This window comes from Hyperoodon ampullatus, assembly GCF_949752795.1.
Source record: "Hyperoodon ampullatus genome assembly, chromosome: 19".
Lineage (NCBI taxonomy): Eukaryota > Metazoa > Chordata > Mammalia > Artiodactyla > Ziphiidae > Hyperoodon > Hyperoodon ampullatus.
In genome coordinates, this window is record NC_136932.1 from 46,281,963 (window position 1) to 46,297,518 (window position 15,556).

Here is a 15,556-nt window from a genome sequence, read left to right on the forward strand (position 1 = left end):
AGCACGGGGATATAGTAGGAGGTAAAATTGATCATTCTTAGTGATTGGCTGTGGAGAATGAGGGAGGCTCAGTGGTTCATTTTTATTCTGCAAATATTGATCTCTAATTATATGCTGGGTCTGGGTCTGCCCTGGGACAGCATGGGTGGGGCTGCCATTCACTGAGAAGAGTGAGGTAGAGGAGAAGTGAGTTGAAGAGAAGGTAATTTGGTTCTGCGCATGTTGTCACTGAGCGGGTAGCCTCTGTGGCATCTGAGTGGAAAAGTCTAGCAGGCAGTTGGATGAACATGTCTGAAGATGTAGATTTGTGAGGCATCAGCGTTTGATGGGAGTTGAAGTTTTGAGAGCAGAAGGCCTGTGAGAGATCTTAGGCGACCTGCAACCGTAGGGGTCATGGGACGAGGGGGCTGAGATACAGGTAGACAGCAGGAGTGTGATGTCTCAGAGACACGGGCAAGGAGGGAGGGTCAGCTGTGTCAGAGCAACACCTGTGACCTTGTGCGAGCAGCTGTGGCTGGTGGAGGCAGGAGCCTGATGACAGCAGGGCAAGGAGTAAGGAGATGGGGAAATCGAGGCAGGGAGCTAGACATCTGATTAGGAAGGGGAAGAGAGATGCGGCAGTGGGTGGAGGGGGATGTGCTCAGGAGAGGCTTATTTATGTACTTTTCAGATGAGAGAGACTGGAGTACTTTCACTTGTTTAGGTGCTGCTTGAAGTTTCTCGGTCCAGGGAAAGGTTTTCCATGTAGGAGGACGAGAGCAGGAAATGTGGCTCAAGGCCGCCGAGGAGCTGGAGAGAATGGATCAGGTTTAGGTCAGAGGAGTGCTGTGCTCCCCAGGGTGGGCCCTGTGGCACTAGGACAGAGAACTGTGGTCAGTGTAGAGGACCCAGCTGAGATGTGTGGCCATTGATCTGGAGGCCCCACTCTCCTAGGCTGTGTGCTTTTCTCATGAGATCTGCACAGAAAAAGGCTGTTCGACTCGTCCAGGGTTGGGGTTAGAAAGACAGTGGTAATGTTGAGGAGTTGAACAAGAGAGTGATTGAAGAGACGGAGCTTGCAGTTCAAGTGGGATAGGGAGTGAGTGACATAAGGCCAGAAGGGGCTGGTAGACTGGGAGAAATTGGAGAAATGAATGGATTTGAGGCCTTGCTGAGGAATAAGCGCTAATGTGGTGGGAGTAACTGGATGAATGGGCCAGAAGGTTGGGAGAGTATGACATGCGGGTACAAGTGTGTGGGCTCTGGATCTCAGAGGTTCTGCCCATGGGAAGCTGTGGCTGAAATGGAGTGGAGGGGAAGGTATTTGGAGTTGAAAAGGGACGGAGGGCCCAGGGTGTGGGATGGATGGACCACAGAGGCCACCTTGGATGGTGGTGGCAGTCGGGTGGAGAGAAGGCTGTGAGCCCATTGCCAAAGTCTTCGGTATGTAAGGGGAGTGACCAGGAGGGAGGTGGGCATGGGCTGAGAGGTCTGGCTTAAACCTCGGAGAGTGGAGGGGAAATGGACGTGGCCTTGGGGAGCAGGGAGGCTGGTGACCCCACCTCCTGACCCTGAACTAGTGGACTGTGAGAAAATGAGCAGCCAGTGCTGGGGAGCTAGGTGTCATTTACTGCAGGAGGTAAGGGCTGAGGGTGTGGAGGGCTTTGTGAGCCCCATATAGAGGGGTTTGGGCTCTGGAGAGGAAGGGGGTGTTTACTGGGGAGGAGAATCAGAGCAGGGTAGAGGGAGAGCACAGCAGGAGAGGCAGTGGAGGTTCCTTCTGGGATGGTGAACAAGGGATAAACGCTGTGAGAACACAAAGTTCTGGCATCCCCAGGGCCTCTAGGGGGTAGGCTGGAGCGCTCCTGCACAGCTGTACTCAGGAGGGGGCCTGGCAAGAGCGCGCCCCCCTCCCCCCCAAGGACGGCTTTCAGGACATGGCAGATACCTTTTAAGCTGTAGTCCGTGCTGACTGTAACTGCTTGCCGTGGGGAGGGAACGTGGGGCCCCTAGGCTGGGATTTGCCCAGGGAATGGGGTTAAGTGTACAGCTGTTAAAGTGACTTCCTCCAAAAGCATCTCACTCAGCCAAGTTTGTTTTCTGTAGATAAAGATTTTCAAGGCCAAGCACTTCTGCAAGGCTCTCCATCCAACACAATCTCTGTCCAGCTGCTGTCTTATGTTTGAAATTCCTTTAGTGGGGGAAACCAAAGCTTGACAAGGTCAGATAAGAAGTAGAAGATAAATGGCCCTGGGGAGGAGGACGGGGTTAATCAGCAGGTTCTCACCAAAAGCAAGTGTTGAGTGAAAGAATGACTTAAAAAAAAAAGTTCTGAGCAGCTTCCCTGTCCTTCTGAGTGAGAAGGGGTGATGTTTAGCACCTTTTGAAAATTATTTGTATTGTGATGAGACGAACACCACTAGCCCGACAATGGACCCCGCAGTGGTGGAAACGATTCTAGCCCGTAACTCCAGCCGAAAAGTGCTCGGAGAAGGCCCGCACTAGACCTGCCACCTTCCTCTTGGGCAGCAACTATGCAAGGCTCTTTCCTCTCCTCTCTGCTTTTGTTTCACTCTTCTCTCTCCTTAAAATGCACCCACCCCCCTCACCACACCCCTGCCCGCCTCCCCATTCTTAGGTGTTTTAAGTTCCCAAGGCCTGCTGCCCTGACTGCCGCTGTCTGGGGGATCGTTGCTGTCTCTGAACCTCCGAGGCATTGCCTCTGACATGTTCATTCTTTTCACTCTGAGCAGCACTGATCTGAGTACATGTCCACACCATTTTAGGTGTACAGTTCAGTGGCATTAAGTACATACACATTGTTCTGCAACCATCACCGCTGTCCACCTCCAGAACTTTTTCATCATCTCAAACTGAAATTCTGTACCCATTAAACAATAACTCCCCATCCCCCTGCTCCTCTCCCCAGTAACCCCTATACTATTTTCTGTCTCTTTTCTAGGTACCTCATATAAGTAGAATCATTCAATAGTTTTCCTTTTGTGTCTGGCGTATTTCACTTAGCATAAGGTCTTCAAGGTTCATCGATAGATCATGTATCAGCATTTCTTTTTTTTAACTAAAGTATAGTTGATTAAAGTAAAGTAATGTTTTGTTTCTGGTGTACATCAAAGCGATTCAGTTATTTATATATTCTTTTTTATATATCCTTTTAAATAATATATATATTTTTCATATTCTTTTTCACTATGGTTTATTACAAGATACTGAATATAGTTCCCTGTGCTATATAGTAAGACCTTGTTTGTCTATTTTTATGTATATTAGTTTATATCTGCTAATCTCAAACTCCTAAGTTATCCTGCCTCCCCTTTTCCCCGCTGGTAATCACAAGTTCGTTTTCTATGCCTGTGAGTCTGTTTCTGTTTTGTAGATAAGTTCATTTGTATCTTTTTTTTTTTTTTAGATTCCACATATAAACAATATCATATGATATTTGTGTTTCTCTGTCTGGCTTACTTCACTTAGTATAATAACCTCTAGGTCCATCCATTTTGCTGCAAATGGCATTATTTCGTTCTTTTTTATAGCTGAGTAGTATTCTATTGTTTATATATATATATATAAACTATATATATATAGACAATATATTCTGTTGTTTTATATATATATATATATACACATACATACACACACACATCTTCTTTATCCATTTATCTGTTGATGGACATTTAGGTTGCTTCCATGTCTTGACTATTGTGAATAGTGCTACTATGAACATAGGGGTGCATGTAGATCTAATCTCTGGAGACAAGCAGATCATTGGTTGCCTGGTGCTGATGGAAATGGTTGGGAAGGGGACAAGGGACTATTCTGGGTGATGGAAATATTCTGTATCTTGATTGTGGTGGTTGTTACATGGGTGTATATATTTTTCAGAAGTCATAAAACTATACCCTTAAATTAAGTTTTATTGCATGTTATACTAAGCTTATAAAAAGTCACTTAACATCATTAGTTATTAGAGAAATACAAATCAAAACCACAATGAGAGGGCTTCCCTGGTGGCACAGTGGTTGGGAGTCCGCCTGCCGATGCAGGGGACACGGGTTCGTGCCCCGGTCCGGGAGGATCCCACATGCCGCGGAGCGGCTGGGCCCGTGAGCCATGGCCGCTGAGCCTGCGCGTCCGGAGCCTGTGCTCCACAACGGGAGAGGCCACAACAGTGGGAGGCCCGCGTACCGCAAAAAAAAAAAAAAAAACCACAATGAGAAACCACCCCACATCTAAGATAACTATAATTTAAAAAGCAGCAACAACAGAAAATAACAAGATTAGAGAGAATTAACAAGTCTTGGGGAGAATGTGGAGATACTGGAACCCTGTACCTTGCTGGTGAGAAAGTAACATGATGCAGCCACTGTGGAAAACAGTTTGGTGGTTCCTCAAAACGTTAAAATTACCATATGACCTGGCAATTCTACTCCTAGGTCTAAAAGAACGGCAAACGGGGATTCAAACAGATGCTTGTACTGATACATGAATGTCATAGCAGCATTATTCACAATAGCAAAAAGGTAGAAACAAGACAAGTGTTTATCAGTAGATGAATGGATAAAGGAAATGTGTTATATACAGTTGACCCCTGAACACATGGGTTTGAAGTGCCTTGGTCCACTTATACTTAGATTTTTTTCAATAAATACATACTACTACATGGTCTGTGGTTGTTGAATTCATGGATGTGAAACCAAGGATGCAGAAGGCTGACTGTAAACTTTACACAGATTTTTGGCATGGAGGGTCAGTGCTTCTCACCCCTGTATAGTTCAAAGGTCAACTGTACTTACAATGGAATATCATTCAGCCATAAAAAGTAATGAAGTTACGATACATGCTGTAACGTGCATAAGCTTTAAAAACATGCTCAGTGAAAGAAGTTGGATACAAAAGGACAAATATCTAGGAAAGGAGAATTCTTAGAGACAGAAAGATTAGTGGTTGCAAGGGGCTAGGAGGAGGGAACTGGAGTGATTGCGTAATGGGTACAGAGTTTTGTTTGGGGTGATGACAAAGTTTTGGAAATAGTGATGGTTGCAGAACATTGTGAATGTAATTAATGCCCCTGAAATATACACTTAAAATGATTAAAATGACCAATTATCAAAGAAATAAAAAGAAACAATTTTTAATTTCAGCAAAAGTTGAAAGCAAAAAAAACATTAAGATTTTAATTTTGTAAAGGTAATGGTTCTCAAAGATATAATTTGATACTTTTATCTCTACCTGCCTACCCTGCATTTTCACTGTGATGTCTAAAAGGTGCCTCCGCCTCAGCTATGTCCAAAGCCATGACTTTCTGCTTCCACTCTGTTCCTCCAGATTCCTTCCCCCATCGTTGGCCCCTCCTCTTGTTTCTCAGGCCCAAACAATGGCTTCATTTCCTGGCTCCTTCCTTTTTCACAAACTCCAGATGTGAATTGAAGAAAAATGAAGCTGATTCTATTCTTTGAAATATATCTAGACCTACCCATATGTGAGCACTTGCTTTATTACAGTATTACTACTGGTGAACAACGAAGTAGATTTTCAGTAAATGGTGCTTAATCAGCTGACAATCTAGATGGAATGAAATCAAACAAAAATCAATTCCAAGTGAATTGTGGATCTAAATGTGAAAGGCAAGATAAACTGGAAGATGACATAGTAGAATATCTTCACGATCTCAGGGTGTGCAAAAATCTGAGGGCAAGAGATTTTGGTCTGCTGTGTTTATGCTGTATCTTCAATGTAGATACCCAATATTTATAGAATGAACATAAAAGAAACTTCAACATTCTCTTGAGCGATATACACGTATACAAGTACTTGGATCATTGTGAAGACACACAATGTTCTTAAAGGTAAGATTTAATGTCATATAAATGTCACTTCTCATTAGTCTATCATCTAATGAAATCCTAATTAAAAACCTATTCAGGGAATTCCCTGCGGTCCAGTGGTTAGGACTCCGTGCTTCCACTGAGCACTGAGGTGTGATAAGGCCTACCAGGAGGTAAACAATATTTTAAAGCCACAATTATTACCATTTTGTTGAATCTAGGACACTGTGTATCATAAGGTGCATCACTGGTTCATGTGCCGCTAAGAAAAACACTGCCAACTAGCCTATGACTTCTTAGATGCCTCCTGATTCAAAGACCTCACAAGTGTGAATGGCATTGACGCGTGGATTCTCAGACAGATAAACAAAAAAAAAATTAAAATGCCAGAATAGACCCCAAAACCTACGTGATTAGTAGAAGATTAATATTGCAGATAGCTGGGAAAAGAGGGATCTTTCATCGACTGGTATTGAGAAAATTAGGTGGTCATCTAGGAAAAAAGCCTCCTATCTCACACCTGATACACACACACACACACACACACACACACACACACACACACTCCAGCTGGACCAAAGATGCGAAACCAATAAAACTGTCGTAGAAGAACTTGAGGGATAATAATTTTTATATTATCAGAATAGGGAATACCTTTCCAAATATGTCATAAATTGAGAAGCCACACAGAAAGACTGATAATCTGACTTCTTAAAAGCAAAACCCAGAGGCAAGGCCGACACTGCCCCACAATCTAAGTGAAAATACAAAAGGTAAGCTGGGAAGCAGCCTGGCCGCTGCTCCCACAGAGGCCTTGACCCACCGCATCGTATTTCCAGGGTCCTCATTCTCCCCAGACCCCCACTCACATGGCTGCTGCCAGTGCCAGTCTATATGGGACCTCAGCCATCTCCTAAAATTCGTGGGTTATTTTATACAAACCTAGTGGGTTGAATGGTGGCCCCAAAAGATGTGTCCCCTAGAATGTACAAAGGGACATTTTCTCCAAAAAGGGTCTTTGTGGAATGAGTGAAGGATCTGAGATGAAGTCATCCTGGATTAGGATGGAGGAAAGCGCTTGTCACTGTCATACCAGTGACAGCACGCATGCCAAGTTGCAGGCCACATGGGATGGTCGGATGGTCCTGGGTGCTCTTCTGGAAGTTTCCATTTACCTACCTGAGCTACCCCTCCGCTCCTGGACCCCACTGCCTGGGGAGAACTTACAACAGCAGGTACAGGTAACACATCCTTTTTAACAGGTGGCAGCCCGGCAACTCCTGCAAAAGGTCCGGCAGAGGCCCACTCAGACTGAGCCATCCACACGGCATGGCCCCTCACTCCCAACCACCAACCCAGCCCCACGGCTGCTGACAGGGCAGGGAGCGTGGCCTGAGGAGCAACTGCAAGTGCTCTTGCTGCCTGGGAGGGTGTTTCCAGACCTTGATCCAGGCATACCAGGGAAGGGCTGGCCGGCTGAGTCAGGCTGCCCAGATCGGCCAATCCTTGCCCATCAGGGGCTCATAGTTGCAGAAAATGGGCCTTGCTGCACCAGCCAGGTCCAAGGAACAGGTGTGAGGTCCTGAGGATCAGGATGGACATGGGGCTGCAGCTTTGGCTTGTTTTCTAATCATTTTAACTGACCCATGAGTGGGAGGCAACTGCAAGAAGACCCTCTCCTCACGAGAGGGATCTAGGAGTCAGGTAGAGGAAGGGTGGTGGGCGGAGACAGAGGCCTGGTGCCCGGGTTCAGTGGAAGCCTCTGGAAGAGCCAGTGGAAGGAGGCTGCACAGAGTGAAGCCCAGGGTCACAGACATGTCCAGGAGCTGCTGTTTGTTAGTTCAGGTCCTTCTCTGAGCTGCTCAGGGTCAGCTCTGACAAACAGGTGGGGCTGGGGTGCTTTGCTTTGAGGGCTATGGGCGCCATTCCTGTGTGCCCAGCCCTGCGGGGGTGCCTGCCCAGGTGGGCCCTGTGGGCTGCTGGGTGCCTGCCCAGGTGAGCTCCATATCCTGGGAGGTGCCTGCCCAGGTGGGCCCTGTTCCCTGGGAGGGGGCTGCCCAGGTGAGTCCCATGCTCTTGAATGTGCCTGCCCACGTGAGCCCCGTGGGCTGCTGGGTGCCTGCCCAGGTGAGCTCCATATCCTGGGAGGGGCCTGCCAGAGAAAGCCCCCGTGCCCTGGGAGGGGCGTGTGAGCTAGCGTCCTCTCTTTGCAGCCGGCACGGAGTTGCTTAGCGTCTGCCCCGTGGACACCATGGACGCTGCTGGGATGAGATGAGAACCGGGAGAGGCTGCTGGTGTCTGAACCTCTGCCCAGGCCCGACTAGAGCGACGAGGTCAGTAGGTGGGTGCTGGCTGCTGTGCTGCGTGAGGGAGGCCCCACGGGTACCTCTTGTTTCTTCCACCTGACAACACGGAGGCACTCCCCGCCCGGGACAGAGGGTACAGCCTGCCCCAGGTAAGTGGGAATTCCTGGTGACCCTGTCGGGGACACCAGAGGGAGGGACCAGGCAGGAGGGGAGTGGGCACCCACGCAGAGCCATGGGGCTCGGGGCCCAAGGGGCCTTTCTGGGTCTGAGTTGGGAGTAGACGAGCAGTGGTGGGTGTGACCCAAGAAAGCTGCCCTGGTGACATGAGGCTGACCCCGCTTCAGGGAGACAAGCCTCCCGGGCGACCCCCAAAACAGGATTGGAAGACAAATCTTGTTAAAAGAAGGTTTTGTAACATGAATCCTGCTGAAGGAGAGGTTTTGCAAAGCTAATCCCCTAAGAGGAGGCTCTGTGAGCTCTTCCCCGCGGGGGGACGTGGAGCCTGCCGGGAACAGGCAGTCCCCCTGGGCGGGCGGCGGGTACAGAGCCCACTCTGTGGCCCCATGTCTATGCTTCTGGGTGGGTAACTTGGCTTCTCGGAGCCTCAGCTTCTCAGTCTGTTCGAGAGGTGATGGCAGCATGGATTGACTAGTAAGTTGCTCAGAACAGAGTAGAAAGGGGTCTTGTGGAAATCGCACAGAACATCGTCTTTAGGGGAATCGCAGGTCCCGTTTCCCGCCGGTCTGTCTTCAGGATCAGGAGAGCGGATCTAAGCAGATTTGCAGTAGAGCCTGGGGACGGGCTCGGTTTTGGGGGTCCTCCTGTCTCCTGAATCACGGACGGGGAGGCTTCAGCGGGCAGTGGCAGGTTCATCCCACCTCTGGAAGTGTCTGGACTCCAAGGCCCAGCAGCCCCTGAGCCCCGCGTCTGGGCCCTCCAGAGGCAGGTGGGACAGGCTGGCCTCCTTCCTTCCCAGGACATGTGAGGTGCAGGCTGTCGTCAGGGAGAAGCAGGGATGGAGGGGTATCCCGTGTGGGAAGAGGACGTGGGGCGGCTTGTGTACGTGGATGTCCACACCAGGAATGTGGGTCAGTGCAGGGGGTCTCGGACACCAGGAGGTGCAGCTGGTGGGCCTGAGTAAGAGGGCTGGGGGTCCCGTGGAGGGGGTGGGTCGAGCTTCACCCGTGCTGCGCCTCGGACTCCCCGGCCTTCCTTCTCCTGGTCACTGGGGAGGAGGGGCTGAGCGGTGCTGGTGGAGTGACCGCCAGGCCCTGCCAGTGTTGGCGCTTCCGGCTCTTGTCAGGGAGCCCGTGGGGTGTGGGTTCTGCTGTGCCTGCCAGGGAGGAGGCCTGGAGGGCTCTGGCAGGAGGCACTGGTGTGGCCAGCACCTGTGCAGAAGCTTCCAAGCCAGTGTCCAGAGAGAACCCCTGCCTGTGGATTTCAAGTCCACACACACAGATCAGCTTCTAGTGGGCTCGGATTATTCTCTAGACACGAAGTCCTAACACCCTGTGTGTCCACGGCCCATGGAAAGGCACATCTGTTGTGGTGCCAGGTGCTGCCTCTGGACCCCCTCCTGACTGGATGCCGAGCAGCCAGTGTCACCATGTCGTGACTGTGTGTCAGGCGGGGGGCAGGGGGGAGAGCAAATGGTCCAGGCCCACGAGGGGCCGTGCCATCCACAGAGCCAGTGCTGTGGCTGTAGGTGTGCCCTCCGCTCACCCCACTGGCAGAGGCTACTATCCCCTTACAGATGGGGAGGCAGTTGGTGTGCCACCTGAGGTCGGGGCCTGTGGCTGGCAGGCGGTGGCGGTCAGCAGGGGGTACGCACGAGGTCAGGGAAGGCTCTCAGTGTGTTTACAGAGAAGATGCGAACGTGGGTGCAGGTCCAGAGCTGCCTGCAGATACTGCTGTGAACACCCCTGAATTCCTTCCTGAGAATATTGGCGGAGGGGCATTCAGGCAACAGGGCAAACAGCTTGTTCTGGTGGCTCTTGTTGGGGAGTGGGGCATAGACAGGGGCTCAGCCCGCAAAACCCTAGAACCGCCCCCAGAATGGCAAGAAGTGGTTCTTCCACCTACTAGACGTGGAGGGAAGCAGTGAGGTCTGCAGGGCCGCCTTCACATTCGGGGACTCGCTGGGAGGCTCGTATGCTGAAGGCTAAGTTGGGTCACAGCACACAGTAGGGGTGCATGGGGGGATCCCTGTGCTGGCTTCCTCATGCCCCCTCCTTCACTCGAGGGTCTTGAGAGTGTCTCTTCCCCCAGTGAGGAAGGGTAAAACCATGACATTTTCCCCCAGGGAAGCTCATTAGGGGCTTGGCCCCCAGCTGGGGCTGGTCACCTGGCATCGTCTGCCCTCAGCCTCCAAAATGCCAGTGCCCAGAAGGGGAGCCAGTGTTCATCATGAAACACATGGTTTGTGCAAACAGCGTAGGTGCAGGGGGCCGCCCATAACGGGAGGGAGGTTTAGATAAAAGCAGGGAGCCGTTCCCCAGATGTAGTAGCTTCCTGGGGTGGCCACGACAAATGACCACAAATGGAGGCTCAGAACAACAAAAACCTATCCTCTCTACTCTGGAGACCAAAAGTCTGAGATCAAGGTGTCTCAGGGCTGAGCCCCCTCCAGAGGCTCCAGGGGAGGATCCTTCCTGGCTTTTCCAGCTTTTGGAGGCTCCAGGCGTCCCTGGGCTTGTGGCCACATCTGTCCAGTCTCTGTCTCCATCTTCATGAGGCTTGTCCTGTGTCTGTCCTCTTCTGTCTCTTCTAAGGACACCTGTCACTGGATTCAGGGCCACCCTCATCCGGGATGACCTCATCTCCAGATCCGTAAATAGGGTCTTTAGACCCTATTTCCAAACAAGGTCCCATTCCCAGGTTCTGGGGGGCCAGGACGTGGACACAACTTTTGGAGGGGGCCCATTCCACCCATACCGCAGCCCAATTCCCAGACGCTGACCCAGGGCCATCCATGCCTACTGACCTTCCTCAGGACAGCAGTCAGGTTAGTGATATTCTGACTTTCTACACAGAGGCATCTTTTGTTTCATGCGCTTGATGGGGGGAAATGCTGTTGGCCGACCTCCCAGTCTTCCCAGGGACCATGCTGAGGTGTCCTCCCTGGGAGTGTGGGAGCACGGCCAGGGCACCCTGTATATGCTCTACGCTGACCACTCAGTGGTCATACACCTGCTTGGGGCTGGGCACCCTCAATAGGCTGGACTGGCCCCTGGACCACTGCACTTTCTACCACATCAATAGGTGCACTATGTGCGGGCCTACAACCATGATGTGTGGACAGGCACTCATGCCTGCCTCATGGCCTCCAGCCCACCATGGACCCTCCAGTCCTGCTGTGGACATCGCCATCCAGTCATGGACTCCTACTCCTGCTGTGGACAACCCCCATCCCTTTAACCCCCAAGAGGCCTGCTGATAGGGATGAGAACTCCACCGAGAAGAAGAGACCAGGGGTGTGCATGTTCCTTTGAGGAAATCATTGCTCAGAAGACCCCAGCATCTATCAGCAGTCTTCTCCGTGATCTCTTGACCTTTGCTCTTCCTCTTTTCATCTGATATCTTGCCACATCATTCATGGAGAAATGAGGTCCTAGCTGGCAAGAGCAGAATCAGCTTCCCAACATATGAGAAAAGAACAGGCGTGGGCCCGCACCCATCTTATCCTTCCCTGCCTGCCTGGCCCCATCATGTCAGGAAGATGTGTCCCTCCTCCTGTCAGAAGCCAAATCCCAGATAAAGGACTTAGATGTAAAGGAAACCAGAATATTGTTTTGAGCTATGGACACTTAAAAAAAAAACCCAACAACAGCAAAAACAAATGATCAAATCCCCCAAAATACTGATGTTACAGAAAAACCCGAACGAACTTTTGGGCCAACCCAATAGGTGCAAATAAGGGCGCGTGGACCTTTCTGCTCTTTCTTCCTGGAATCAGGAGAGAACATATCCTCCCCCCCACCCCCACTCCCGCCGCCATGGAAGACGTCCTCCCTCTGCTGGAAGGAGAGTGACATTGTTATCGTCAAGGGAAGAAAGTGGAGAATGAGAGAATTCTGTACAAATGGAGTTTGTTCAACGTAATTCTCATACTCCTTCACTTCCCCACACAGTGTACTTCCTTTTCCACAATCGCCTCTCTTTGTTCAACACAATAGAAAAGCATTTAGGTTTTGCCACTTCTCTGGGTCTTTCTTCATTTCTGTAGTGGGGCACCCTGTGTCTTGTAAATCTTATGGGAAATAAATGTGTATGCGTCTCTCCTGTGAATCTGTCTCCATTTAATTCTCAGGACCGGCTGTCAACTCTAAGAGGGTGGAGGTATGGTTTTGTCTCGGTGACATTTTTCTTGCCAGCGTCTTTGAATTCTACCTCCTTCCTTGGCTTGATTCTTCAGTATGCTGACATGCTCTCAGCTACCATCTTCAGAAACTGTGAGAATGAAACACATTCTTACCCTATGATCCAGCCCTCAACATTTTTGGTATCAGTGGACCCAAGTGAGTCGATTGCTTACATCTACTCAGAAACCTGCACCAGGATGTTTAGGGCAGCTTTATTCAGAACTGCTAGAACTTGGAAGCAACGAAGATGTCCTTTAGGAGGTGAATGGACACATAGACTGGGCTACATCCATGCAACAGAATGTTCTTCGGCACTGAAAAGACAAGAGAGAGATATGGAGCCATGGGGAGACAGATGGGGCACCTGAAATGCATATTACTCACTGAAAGAAGCCAGCCTGGAAAGCTGGCATACTTTAGGGCACCAACTACATATGATATTTGGGAAAAGGCAAACCATGGAAAGGGTGAGAAGATCATTGCAGCGCCAGGGGTTTGTGGCACGGTTGAGGGGTGAGGGCTGATAAATAGGTCGAGCACAGAGGCTTTTTAAGGCGGTGAAGCTATTCAGTGCGATACATTCATTCATGGTGAAATACATTTGTCAAAACCCATAGAATGTACCACACCAGGAGTGAACCCTAATATAAACTCTGGACCCTGGTGATGGTGTCCATGTAGATTCATTGATAGTGACTGACACACACAATGTCGGTAGGATAGTTAGGGAGCGGGGGGCTCTGAGCACCTGGGGGGATGGGGACGGGGGGAGCAGCAACAGCAGAGCAGGGTGTATGTGGGACCTCTCTGTACTCTGCCCAATTCTGCTGTGAACTCAAAACTTCTTTAAAAAAAATAAAGCCTATTTAGACAAAGAAACAAACATTCGAGTAGTATCACATGGCTGCTCCTCTTCCAGTCCTCAATTTGTCTGGGCCACTTGAGAGTGGAACTTCAGCGGACATTGTCCTTTCAACCCGCATCATTTCAGAGTTTCATCTGACATCTGCTTTTTATCTCACTACAATTTTTTTTAAGATAGTATGTCTTCTTTTTTTTAATTGACATATAATTGATGGGCAATATTATATTAGCTTTCTGGCATAACACATAGTGATTTGATAGTTTTATACATCACAAAATGATCACCAAGATAAGTCCAGTTACGTGTCACCATACAATGTTGTTACAGTATTATGGACTCTATTCCCTATGCTGTATGTTACATCCCCATGACATTTGTTTTATAACTGGAAGTTTGTACCCCTTAATCTTTCTCACATACTGCGCTCATGCCCCCACCCCCCTCCCCTCTGGCAACCACCAGCATGTTCTTGAGATCTATGAGTCCATTTCTGTTTTGTTGTGCTTGTTCTTTTGTTTTGTTTTGTATTCTACATAAAGTGACATCATAAGTTCTCTCTCTCTCTATGACATGTCTCAGCATAATACCCTCTAGGTCCGTTCATGTTGTCATAAGATTTCATTCTCTTTTATTGGCTGAGTCATATTCCACTGGGTGTGTGTAAATATGTACATGAAATCTTTCTTATCCATTTGCCAATCGATGGATACTTTGCTGGCTTCCATATCTTGGCTATTGTCAATAGAGCTGCCATGAACATAAGGGTGTGTATATCTTTTTGAATTTGTGTTTTTGTCTCCTTCAGAAAGATACCCCCAAGTGTAATTCCTGCATCATATGATAGTTCTATTTTTAATTTCTTGAGGAGCCTCCATAATGTTTTCCATAGTGGCTGTACTAATGCACATTCCCAACAAAAGTATATGAGGGTTCCCTTTTCTCCACATCCTCGCCAACTTCTTATTGGTTGTCTTTTGGATGATAACCATTTTTTCAGGTGTGAGGTGATAATTTCATTGTTGTTTTGGTATGCATTTCCCTGATGATAAGTGATGTTGACTATCTAGTCATGTACGTGTTGGCCATCTGTGTATATTCTTTGGGAAAATGTTCGGTCTTCTGCCAATTTTTTTTTTTTTTTTTTTTTTTTTTGCATTACGTGGGCTTCTCACTGCTGTGGCCTCTCCCGTTGTGGAGCACAGGCTCCGGACATGCAGGCCCAGCAGCCATGGCTCACGAGCCCAGCCGCTCCGCGGCATGTGGGATCCTCCCAGACCGGGGCATGAACCCGTGTCCCCTGCATCGGCAGGCGGACTCTCAACCACTGCGCCACCAGGGAAGCCCCTTCTGCCAATTTTTTACTTGGGTTTTAGTCTTTTAGAGGTTGCGTTGCATGAATTCTTCGTCCGTTTTGGATATAAACCCCTTTTCCGATATATTGTTTGCAAATATTTTCTCACGTTCAGTAGGCTGCCTTTTCATTTTGTGGATGATTTCTTTGCTGTTGAAAAGCTTTTCTTTTAGATGGAATCCCATTCGTTTATTTTGCTTTTGTTTCCCTTGCTTGAGGAGACAGATCTGAATAATATTGCTAGACTGATGTAAAAGAGCATACTGCCTATGTTTTCTTCTAGGAGTTTTATAGCTTCAGGTCTTACATTGAAGTATTTGATTCATTTTGAGGTTATTTTTGTAGATGGTATGAGAAAGTGTTCCAAATTGATTCTGTGCATGTTGCAGTCCAGTTTTCCCAACAAGATTTATTGAAGAGGTTATCTTTTCCCCATTGTATATCTCACCTCCTTTTTCATAGATGAGTTCCCCATACATAATGGGTTTGTTTCTGGGCTCTCAGTTCTGTTCCACGGGTCTATGTGTATTTCTTTTGTGCCAATACCATACTGTCTTGATGTTTCCAGGTTTGTAGTATAGTTCGAAATCAGGGAACATGATATGTCCACGTTTGTGCTTCTTTCTTAAGATTGTATTGACTATTCAGGTTCTTTTGTGTTTCCACACACATTTTAGAATTCTTTTTTCTAGTTCTCCAAATAATCCCATTGGCATTTTGATAGGAATGGCATTGAATCTCTAGATTGCTTTGGGGTGTGGAATCATTTTAACAATATGGATTCTTCCAATCCACGAGCATGGCATGTCTCTCCATTTGTTTGTGTCCTCCTCAATTTCTTTCAACAGAGT